General features: G+C 43.0%; 1 long non-coding RNA gene across 2 annotated transcripts in view; it reads left to right on the top strand.

The window, feature by feature from the left end:
• LOC127592675 (uncharacterized) overlaps positions 1 to 12,508 on the top strand; it is a 44,137-nt gene that overhangs the window by 21,389 nt on the left and 10,240 nt on the right. The gene's annotated exons all lie outside the window — the stretch shown is intronic.

Genomic DNA, 12,508 nt, shown 5'->3' with positions numbered 1-12,508 from the left:
GATACTCAGTCTCCAGATTTTGGTTTCTTATCACATGAATGATGTAATTATGACTCAGCATAGGTTCGTGATAAATTTACATAGATTATGATTTATGGGCAAATTTGTTTTGGCTCACTGGCGTAGGACTAGAATGGCACTTGTGAGTGAGTAAATTTGAAATAAATTGAGGCTAGGCCATTATTATCAGTATATATCGACATATTTGTTTGGTGGAGTGCCATGAAATGTTTCTCAATATGTGCCTTGCATCAGTAAATGTTAGGAAAGTAAATGGTTGGGAAAAGTGCATTAACATTGTCATTCATTCTGTGTCCTGGTTGTATGTACCTCAGTAATTTCCATCCATCCATCCCTCCCCCCCAAAAAAATACATTAAATTTCAAAGCCAATAAATCACTGGAAGAAAAGATCACGAACAATCATATATTAACTGTTACAGTCTGCTTGCATTGGGGTCAAGTGAGGCAGTGACCCTGAATGGTAAAAAAGGGGGAAACTAATTCTGTGGCGGTAATTTTGCAAATATGCATATTACCGCCACCTACAGGACAGGAGATATTCATGACAGCTCGACCTTGGTAGGGGACTGTGGTCCATTCAGTGCCATTCTAATTATAGTTTGTCATTATAGCATTGCTAAAACAATGAAGGTAATATCTGTTATGCCTCCGTTAGCAGCACTGAACTGTGACTGTGAGCACGTAGTCCCGACCCAAGCGTGCGTGAGCGGCACAACGTCGGCGACCGCATGATGAGTCTCGCCGTGACTTCCTCTTTTTTTTTTCTCCCCCTTGAATGGGGCTTCTGAAGACTGGCCTGCTCAGAAGCAGCCACCTGTCTTCTTCATTTTGGGGGGCGGGGGTGCAACAGCTGGTCCATCCTGGCCAGGAAATGCGAGGAAAGGAAAGAGGAGTTTCCAAAGTGATGTCAGATGAAGAGCTTCATTTGAATGTTGGTCATAGCTAAGAAGGGCCGGCGTGCGGATCGACATACTCGAGGTCTTTTTTTTTTTCCATTTTCAATTCCAGCAAAATCTTGGCACGGCCACGCTGTAGTTATATTACACTGCATTTAATCCGATATGAAATTAGAAGAAACGCAAAATAGCGGCAGTCAAATATTTGTCCAACTACAGCATTGTTCAGAATACATTAAAAATGGCCTTTGTTGAAAAAAATATTGATTTATCTTTTTTTTTTTTAAAAGCACATTTTCAAATTTGGTTGAGATTTCCCACCAAAATAAGAGAAATAAAAATGTCATAGCTTCCGTGATGGGCCAGACCTGACGCATTGGCCTTAGTACAAAAAGTTACCAATTAGCTCGACATGAGAGGACACAAAAGGACAATGTAATAGCACGTAACTGTGCCCTGGAGCATTTTAGAATTCATGTTCAACTAATAACATGACAAAAACATTAAAAAAAAAATATTGACATATGCTGATTCTTAAACGCATACGTGTGTGGAGATCTCCCAAGAAATGTTTAGCTGTTCAAAATTGAAACAAATAAAAAATGGCTTTTGCTCTGACAAACCTTTGAGAGGACTTAAAAAAAATGGACGGCCCCCCCCAGGAAGAATTTTGAACGTGGCTAACGAGGCCCATCGCGAATTCGAATTGACGTAAGACACCGCGGCTAATATGGATGGTAGATTTGATTGGCATAGCAACACATAAAGGATGAAATCCGATTGGACAAAAAAAATCAGCCAAGAGAAATGCTCTTAAATGAAGAGAATCGATCAAACAACTTAATTGAGAGGCCTCGAGTGTTTTCAAGGAGTCTCCATACAGTGGTGCAGCCCTCTGCTGGTCAAACAGGTCACTGCAGTTTTTTGAATGAGGCCAATGTAGCAATGACAGACTGATGAGTGTGTGATGACAACACACCGCTGCCGTCTGTGTCTGAAATGACACCACCTCAGCCCACGAGGGAGCCGAGGCATAACGGGGAAATGCCGTCAAGGATTAAATGGAAGAATAGCAACGTGTGGGTTTGTTAGCGGTGACACCGAGGCTCCACTTAAACATACCCCATTTTAAGAAACGTCTCCTATTCCAACAGTGACGAGAAATAGAAGCCCACGCACGTCAATGAGACGGTTTATGATTTGGGTTATTTTAGGAGGTAATTATGGTTACAGACACCAGTTATTTGGTCGTTTTTTTTTTTTTTTTAATTCCATAAAAAAAAGGGAAACTAACATCTACAAAACAGTGTACACACTGGAGAGATCGGGAAAATGGTCAGAAAAATCGAAACCCCACAATAATCATTAAACGCTTGTCTTTCATCATTGAGGCCGGAGAAACAATCGTCCATTGATACGCTCGACTGGAAAAGACTGATGATTTTGCACGTGTGGGAGCATGTTCATTGTTGTAGCTCGACTGTAAATTGCATCAAAGGCGCCTCCAGACGCACAAAACGGCCAACTGCCGAACCAACCTTGAGCCAAATTCCACATTCGCGTTTTCTTCCCGCCATGTCTACGCCCATTCCCCGTGCTCTACCCCCCCCCCCCACCCCCAACCACCAATCTTCGCCGAAAGCTACCGCAGAAGTTTTACAAAATTAACAGAGGGAGATATACACCAATCGTTCGATTCTGGTGGCGTTGCTCCAGACGCTTTGACATTTTATAATGAGTGCGTCTTGGGACGGTTTTGGAGTAAAAGTTTGTCTGGTTGCTGGATGAGGCGCAGATGTAAAACGGTCTATCGGGTCTGTTTACTGTCTCACTAAGACAGCGCCCGAGTAAAAGCCTTGTTTGTAGTCTTTGGAACACAAAGCACTTTGTTCCATTTTTGCGATCTTTCGCCAAAACGCCACTCTGACTCTCTCTCTCTCTCTCACTCGCTCTCTCACTCAAAGCTGGAGGGAGAGAGAGAAATTGGCGGCGATTGCGGCTCCGCAGATGACTTTGCTCACTCCAGATAGCATCGGAATAAATCATCAACTTATCAGTCTTGCAACTGTTGACCCGGCCCAGCTGAGGCCTCACAGAGGCAGCGGTGTTAGGGCCTTGCCCCCCCCCCCCTCTCCCACCCTCGTCCTGCTCATATATTGGGAAAAGGAGATAAGTTGGGGTCTTTAGATAAAGCCAGAGCTAAAGTTCAAGTGTGTTAATGAGCAAAAAAAGGGGGGTGGGACTGAGGGGTGGCTTCGCATCATTTCCCGAAGGGTAAATACAAGCCCCTCGACTCCCATCACTCTTTTCCCTTTTCTCAGTCACTTCCAGTAAGCCAGCCATCAACACCTACTTGAGCAGTTTTTATCAAATATTTGAGTGAGAAAGTTGGTCAACTTTGTTTTATACTTGAGTATTTTTTTTTCCAGACCTTTCATTTTTATGTCCGATGTTTGAAAAAATATATCTGTGCTTTGTACTCGTTAATGCTTTGTCAAAATATTTTTTTAAAAATGTATACAGAAAGGGCGGCCCGGTAGTCCAGTGGTTAGCGCGTCGGCTTCACAGTGCAGAGGTACCGGGTTCGATTCCAGCTCCGGCCTCCCTGTGTGGAGTTTGCATGTTCTCCCCGGGCCTGCGTGGGTTTTCTCCGGGTGCTCCGGTTTCCTCCCACATTCCAAAAATATGCATGGCAGGCTGATTGAACACTAAATTGTCCCTAGGTGTGAGTGTGAGTGCGAATGGTTGTTCGTCTCTGTGTGCCCTGCGATTGGCTGGCAACCGATTCGGGGTGTCCCCCGCCTACTGCCCGGAGACAGCTGGGATAGGCTCCAGCACCCCCCGCAACCCTAGTGAGGATCAAGCGGTTAGGAAGATGAATGAATGAATATACAGAAAGGTTTAACGTCAACTGCGGTTACGATCTTGTAAAATGGATTGATTGAGCTCTTCAGGATTTCGAAGGCGGCACAAACGGGAACAACGGCGAGTGCGAATGACACGGCGAAGGCAAGACATTCCCCCACCCCGTGGCCTTAATGAAGAGGTTTGTTTAATTCGTTGGCTGCTAAAACGCTTTGTGGCGAATGCGTTGCGTCTCGCCTCAAACCGCAAAGCTTCTCGCCTTCCAAAATTTTCCATCTATCCATTTTCAACACCGCTGATCCTCAATAGAGTCACAGGGAGTTGCTGGAGCCGATCCCAGCTGACTCCGGGCAAAAGGCAGACTACCCCCTGAGCTGGTTGCCAGTCAGTCGCAGGGCACATATTGAGACGGGCGACCACCCAAACCCATAATCACGCCGTCATCGAGAGGGAATTGATGCCACGCTGTCCCCCCCAACCCACACACACACATACAAGTCAGGCGAGTGTACAATGACACCATCAGCGACTCCATTCAAACATTCTGCATTGAATCTTAAAAAATAAAAATTCTAATGGTGTATTTTATTATTTGCTTTCTAAGCCATTTTTTGGATTACTTCCATCACACAGTCAGGAAAATATAGCAACACGTTTGTTTTGATATGCCAACGTGTCAAGCTAATGCTAGCTACCTCATGCAACAAATAACAAGATTTATTTTCTTCTCCGGATCAAAACAATGGCTTTAATAAAAAACAGAATATATTTTATGCGCAAAGGAGGATTTTTTTTTTTTTGCTCCGTGCCAAGACATTAAAAACGGGCTTGGTACATAAATGACAGTCCAAGTTCATTTGCAAGTACAAGAGTTTCCATTGTTTCCAAACAATGCTTTTACTTTTTAAAGCACATGTGTCTTCAGTCCACAGCGTGAGAACTTTTGCCACCTTTTGGAGAAAGAGCGCGAAAGTGCAAACTTCACACGACTTTGTCTCTAGCAATGTGAAAATTCGAAATGGTCCCGCTTTAGACATGTCGCGGTGGGAGTTACATGACAAAGCAAACAAGTCCCCTCAAAGCTGGACTTTAACCTGCTTTGCACGAGTTCAGCATTGGCAGCCATGAGAGTTACTTACTATCCTTTTTTTTTCCGTTTTGACTTCTTTTTTTTTCCTTTTTTTCTTTCTTTTTTTTTTTTTTTTACATTACCCGTCACTTGCGATGTTGTGTGCAAATTCTCTCTCAGACACAACAAGTAAACCCATTTTGTCGGATATTTAGTCACCTTTTTTGGAAATGCGAACAAAACACATCAGCGGTTTGTTTGCAGAGTTAAATAAAACTAATCTCTCAGTTGTACTTGTGTTCCAATAGCATCCAAGAAACAGTCTCAATAAACAGACCCTTCCCCACCTTTAAAGTAAGTATTATTTAGACCGGGTCGTCTAAATGAGCAGTGTTTACCTTTCGGGCTTTTTATCTGATGTTCGTGCATCTTCCAGGTGTGTTTGTGTTAGCAGAGTGACTACAGGCAATTCCCAAATGCAAACACGCACTAACGCCGCACACTTATCTGCCATTGTGGCCCGCTGTCACAACCGCCGGCGAGCGCGCGGCATCATCACAAACACAAACACAAGAGCTTTCACCTGAATAAACGGACTTTACATCAGCAGCCAATGGAAAGAGTCGGTTAAAGTCGCTAGCATTGACACCCGAGAGTGCAATTTCTCTGTCTACTTAGCCGGGTTTAGTCTAAGGGTGGGCAAGCAAGCACTCCTCTCCATTCTTCAATCTGGCCCACCGGGCATTCACAATTAGAGGAGTCATTTGTTGCATTCATGCTTCTTGTTGCTATGTTGTTTTTTAATATTTTTAAAAAATAGTACAGTATTGAGTGTTTATATAATGTGGTATGATCGTGGTTGTATTAAGATATTAATTTTGTTGGGTAAATTCCCGCAACACATAGGCCAAACTGCATTTTCTTAGCTGGCTCTTGAGTCCGATATTACAGTGAAACTTCTCTACAATGAAACCTACATGGGCGAAAATACCCCCTAGTGTGAAAAAATCTTCATGTATAAACACCATTCCCACTTTCCAGTCCCCCATACAACGAAAAAAACCCCTGTTGCGTGATACGAAATCTTTTTTTCTGCTCTTGCCTCGCGACGAGATTCACTACAACGAAGTCTGATCCAACAGCGACCTCTACTGCTTCGTTCGGAAACGGCAACAGCAACCACCACACTACACACTACACGTGCAGTAGTCCAGGAAGTATTTGTTATTATTAGTTTCCGACGCAGCAAGAACGTTACATTGCTAAAAGGGCTACAAAACGGACCTTTGGATGCTAAGCAGCTAAGACAAAAAGAGCTCGGACGCTGGAAGACAGGGTAAAAGTGATCAAAATGAAAGACGTTGGAAGCAAAATAAGACATTATTCAAGAAATTGATGTAAGTGAAAGTGAATGCCGATCGTAAATTTCTCAATTTCTTTCCATTTTTTTCTTTCTAAACTGACTATATGAAGTGTCAAATAAGTGTATGCTCATATTTATCCACTATTGGAATAAAAGTAAAGAGTACACATACGTTTGTGTGTGTGTGTGTGTGTTTACGTCTGAGATCAAATTTTGTACATTGAAAAAAACCCTGTTGTGAACAGTTTCTTGCTGCAAACATGATTTCGTTGTAGAGGAGTTTCACTGTAAATGCATCCCTTTGAACAGAAAGGATGGCCTACCTGTTTTTTAGTCATTGAAAATTGTAATTTTTATCCCCATCTTGGCTCTCTGAAAAGAAGCAACCTCATCCTAACATCATGAAACTAGTGAACTTGTGCAACGGGACTCTTACAGCAGGGTTTTGGCAGCCTTTCTCGACCCCCAGTAGATGTCTCTGAGATCATTGATTAGGCTCAACTATTGACTCGCTCCCTTTCCCATAAAACGCAACACAACTATGCCATTGGAATCATCATTCATATCCCGTGAGTGTCAGTCGCCGGCGGGATGCCACACCTATAACGCGCGCTTTGACCTGCTTTTATGACAGTTAAGCCATTGTGTTAGCCATTGTGTGCGTGCGTGTGTGTTTGTGCATGCGCGCAAGTGGTATTCCACTTCAGTGAATGGTGGAAAGTCACTGGCAGGCGTACGCACCCTCGAACCTTTCCATGCAGCACATTATTCACAGTGAAAGCCGAAGCCAAGATGGCATAACACATCCTGGTGTCCCCCCCCTTCGTCTTGTGAATGCAGTCTTTCCGATTAACAATGCACGAGGCAGGTCATCTCACGGTTAGCCGCGATGCTTCGGCGGCCGTATGCGGAACGATCTTTGTTGGCAAAAGTGGGGAGCGCTTCCTTTGACGTGAGGAGCGGCCGTGTGAAAGTCATGCGTCATTATCGGGGGTGGTGTCAAGTTGGGTGATTCGATTTAGAGGGTGAGGGGTAGGTATGAAGAGCAGCAGACATTGTGGCAAAAGTTTGCGACACATTTCGGGAGCCACTAAAGGTCCAGAGTCCCATTTTTGTGTCAGGAGTCTTGAAGAAAATCCCGGTCAAAAGTGATGAATATGTGGCACAATTCCAGAAGGAATCAACCATTTAAACCATCCCTTTAGTTTCTTTCTAGTATTTCTTTAGTTCCATCTCATAATCGATAGTTTCAACAATAAAGAGACGATCATTTCCCCCAGGGTCTGGACCAAGACCGTGGTCTTCATAATGCAATTAAAAGATCATTTTGCATGCTTCAAGTCTGATTTCCCCAGAGCCGCCTGACTAATAAAGATAATGTTGTGACTAATTGCCGGAGAACGAAGAGAAAGTGAATATATGACAACTTTTAGGAATGTCACAAATGTAATGAACAACAGTACCTGCAAAAGAAGTATAAAATAAGACTCTCCAAAATAGTGTAAATGTTCTTGATCTGAATTTTAGCAGTCAACAATGTCAAGTTGGTGATGGAAAAAATGTTTTTTTAGTAAGCAAAATACATTGTGGGTCCTCAGTTAATGAAGTATTTTCATTCTTACAGCGGTGACCCTGTTGTAAAGTCAGAATTAGGGTATTTTTTTGTAAGGGGCCATAAATATTGCACAATAAAAAAACAAAATGGGAAATTGTGCAGCAGGCATGATTGTGTATTCTTATGCCACCGTGGAATCAAGATAATTGGATGCTCTTCATAACCTCAGGACTCGAATAAACCGACAAACCCCTGTATCATCCTATCTTATCTCGCTTTTCTACTGAAACGGCAACCAATTTTGATATTTCTTTGGTGTTGAGCTGGTAACATTCGCGTATGGGAGTAAAAAGTCAAAATTCTGTGGATTGAGTAGCGCGCCTTGTGGAACGCCAGCAGTTTTCTACCGGAGCATGAGCTGTGGCCAACTGCAGTTTCTACCGAGTGCGCCCGCTTTTTACTTTTCTCTTGGCCACAAAGTGCATCCCTGACGATCACTCTCCTTTCCCACCCCCAAAAACTTTATTCCAGGTGTTCTCTGTCAGAACAAGTATATTCTACAACACTCCAAACCAGAGGGTAATCCCTCAAACGTCCTAGAACTGCTCAAATCTGGCCCAATTGTCAGTCGGTGTGCGTTCCATTTTTGTACTGACATTAAAGCTTCATAGAAAACATATATTTTTTTCCTTTGGACAGTTTTGTGTTTATTTTTTGAGTTGTTGGCCCGCGAGTTCAAACATTAAATTCCCAATCGAATGTACACTGACCGACAAAACGAGTAAGAATGTAAATCAGGAAAAAGAAATATCTGAAGAGGAGATATCTATCTGTCATGTAAGTCAATATTCAGCAGCAGGCGGGATATGGAATTCATAGCCCCAGGCCCCTTTTGATGATCCTGCCAAGAGAATACACTGAAGAAATACGAACACTTCTCACGGGCAGAATTATTGTTCTGTTTCTGTTTGCCTGTCAGGGTCACTGCAGTGGTCACAGAGAAGCAGAAAGAAAAAAAAAACAACACTTAGTAGTCACAACATTAGAAAACACCTGCCATGTTTCATCAGATCCAGTGGAAGAAATTCGGCACTTACTGAAAAAGTGCAAAATCATGGATTTTTGTAGTGTGCCAGTTTTGCAAGAAACTTCAAGTAGGAGTGAAAAATAAACACCTTGAAGCAAACACCCGTTGACTCTTGTACTGCTTGAGGAAGCCAGCAAAGGAATGTTATAGGTTAGTTGAATTGGGTTTAAGCATGTAAGTAGATTTTTAACAGATGACAGAAGACATTCTAAAAATACCTTTTTACTTGAGTATGAATAAAACCAAAAGTAATTCATTTAAATTCATATTTTGAATTTTGAGCAGAAGACGAATTAGCAATTTCTGGCAAATGGTTGCGTGTGTGCATGTGTGTGCATGTGGCTAAATTGCTTGCTTTTTGTTAGCGTTGTTGTTTTCCCACATACACTGAGTCCACAGACCGGTAGGGAAATCCAACACGAGCTGGTGGGGGTGTGAAAAAAAGAGGAGGTAAAGCGTGACTTCTTTACGAGGTGTGGTTTCGCTCTAGGAGGGGTCACACGCCGGGGTGTCCGCTAAACCCGACACTGAACGCACCCGATGCGCCCCGGCCACTTCAAATTTACGTTTGTTTAATACTGTAGATGTAAATCATTGAAAGAGAGAGTGGACGCGAGGCTCGGCGACCTATTCGCACGCTGGAAGTTATTTAGGGGGTCACGTGAATGTTTCGGGACCAGCTTGATTTCTGATGGTCGTAAAACTTCACTTTCATTTTCATGAAGGCATCCCAGCATCCAGCATCCATCCATGTCATCCAGAATGATGACCATTTTTCATAGGAATTACCTGTTTCGTGTTGCGGGTGATCTAGAGATGATCTTATGTGACTTTGGGAGCGAGGGCACACCATGGACTGGCTCGCCAGCCAATAGCAGGCCAACATCTTGAGACAGACTGCCATTAAACACTTACGGTACATTTACAAAGTGCTGTATGTTGGTAGCGAACTCTGTTTAACTTACTTCACAAGAAGCAGTAGTTTGCAGAGGCAATATGTTAAAAAAAAGTTTTGGGAGCCACTGGAACGGATTAGTGGCATTTCCATTCATTTCACAGGGGAACGACACCTTAGTACTTTAAAAATTGTGTTTATTAATTTTAAGTATATAAAACACGTAGGTAAGGTAAAACTATTCAAAGAAAATCGTTTTTTTTTGTGGTCTCTCAAAAGTACGGTTTTTCACTTCTTGTGGATGAGCCTGGAAAATACTGTATCCCCTTTCCATAAAATTTATTTCTTTTAATCCTCCATCCCTCCACCAAGTATCCCCTAATTCCCTCTCAGCCAGACATTACAAAACATATAAACAATTTATTGAATTGTGTCCCCTCTCACCTCTTCGTAGTCTGCAGGCTTTTTATTTACTTTATCTATACTTATCAGACTTTACGATATAAGCGGACACTGTATAAACTGATGCGTCAGTCTCTGCAGCGTCTAACGCTGTGACATAGTTTCTTTCTTTGGAGTTGGGAAAAATCTTAATCATCCGTTTATAAAAGAACATTCATTCCACTTGTGTAGGACTATGTCAGAGCTTCGTAAATCAGCTTGTGTCGAATGTTTTGGTCTTTGCCTTCTATTTCCAACCACACAAAATTTGGGGAGATCTGAAGGCCGAAGGAAGAATTCTTTGTTGGTTTTTACATGGAATGACCGTGAGGCCCCGACGAGTATTTCTATTGTTGTGGCAGGACAATTTGTAGTTGGGCATCTGCGCAAGGAGCTTGATGATAGGGCGGCTTTGAAGATGATACACATTCTCCACATGGCTGAGGACGCAGCAGGAGGGCATGACCCTACCCAACGCTAACCCGTTCATGACCTGGCTGGGCCAGCGTAAAAGGAAACGAGGGCGGAAAGATTCGCATGGTGAACATGAAGGGCAGCATCTTCGTGCATGGCTGGAGGTTTCTTTCTTTTGGCCTTTTGTTAGGCCAGCGCATTTAGAAATGGGCGTTTACGCCGCTGTGGGACTGAACACAGCTGACTCGATTCCCAGCCAATCAAAGCAGCTCCACTCATTCCCATTAAAGTCATTGCTGGTTAGTCACGCTCTCTACATGGCAGAAGCCTCACGTCTGTGCAGGAGATCGTCACGGACAAAGTACATTTATAAGGAACTGCAAGAAGATAGAAATCTTCTTTCGGATGATGTAAAGTTGATGACTGTGAAGTAGGCGCTTGGGGATTGCTAATATGATACGTTCCAATGATTCTCATTCGAACGGACTTGTGCAAACACTCACAATTTTACGAACCTGACATTTCAGTGCCACTGGGTAGCAATATCCAGAAGTGAGCGATAAAAGTGGCAACGTAGCGGCGGTTTTTCTACGTCGTAAGTAAGTCTGCCCTTTCGCGGCCAGCACGTTGAGATCCACGCTTAAAAACGGCACAAAATGTTACAGTCTTAAAAATCCCCAGCAGTATGCCTGGAGGGCACACCTCTCTGACAAACAACTGGTTCTGATTAAGAACACGACGGACGATCACACAAGGCCTTTACGAGGCTGGATGACGTTTCTTCTGCAAACCGCTTTTGAATGATGAGCTACTCATTCATCTCCGTAAGCCCATTCCCATGAAATTTTCAGTACAAAAGTACTTTTTTTTCTTTTTTGCGTTGGCGTTATCATAACAGAATCCTTTGGTAAAACGCAACGATCTTAAATTTAACCTTGGGCGTTTGTAGGATTTCCTTTGGAATTTGTCTGAGAACAAGGCTGCACATAAGACAAATAGAGGCTTAACGTGTGTTTGAAATGGGTTAAAATGAAAGGAAAGTTGAAAAAAATGGTTACTATGATTATTATTTGCAGTGGTCGACTGGCTGTCAAATAGGCAAAAAAGTAAAATCACTGTTTCTTGCTCTTTCTAATAGGTCAATGTACATTAATAAACATTTCAATAGTCACAACAACGGGGAAAAAAATGTAAACGCACCGCCACTGCAGTCACGTGGCTGATTTCCATTTTCAGCACTCGTAGCCGACAGTGAGGCGCTCTGCAGCATCCAAGCCAGGGTCCAAATGCTGGCCGTGAAACTGAGCTCAAAATAAATAAATAAATAGGTCAAATTCTCCCCCCACTTACTCTTCCATCTTTCACTGCGTGACGTGCATACACTCAAAGCTGACGACGGGATGCTCCGCAGCAGCCAGACCAGAGGGCGATCCAAAGCGAAGACGCATTTTCGGGATGGAGGCATAGTGTTAGTCTGCTAACTGCACAGCATAGTTAAAGTGGTTAACCAGTGAACTTCGAATATGTAGTGGGGGGAGGGGGGTTCAAGCCCAGATGTGTGACAATGCACGGTTTTAGCGCTGCCAATGGATAGATGACTCTGAAAGAGGGGGGGGGAAATGTCAAAACGTGACGAAAATTGAGCAAGAAGATGCAAAAGTCGGTTAGCACAACTCCAAACGCACCAAATTTGAAGATCCAAATCCAACCGGAACTTATAGAATATAAACACAAGTAAAGTCTGCAGAGGTGGACAGGCCGTGAATCAATCGTAACCACTTATACAATAAAATCATAAAATAACACATGCAAACGGTTTTCCAAGAGGGCTTGCCTATGGAGGTGGATTTTTTTTTACATCTTTTAAATTTGTCTGGGGATTCAGCAGATTGAATCAATC

Source organism: Hippocampus zosterae, chromosome 19 (assembly GCF_025434085.1).
Source record: "Hippocampus zosterae strain Florida chromosome 19, ASM2543408v3, whole genome shotgun sequence".
Taxonomy (NCBI): domain Eukaryota; kingdom Metazoa; phylum Chordata; class Actinopteri; order Syngnathiformes; family Syngnathidae; genus Hippocampus; species Hippocampus zosterae.
The sequence above is the reverse complement of the archived record's forward strand: the minus strand, read 5'-3'. Positions and strand labels throughout refer to the sequence as shown.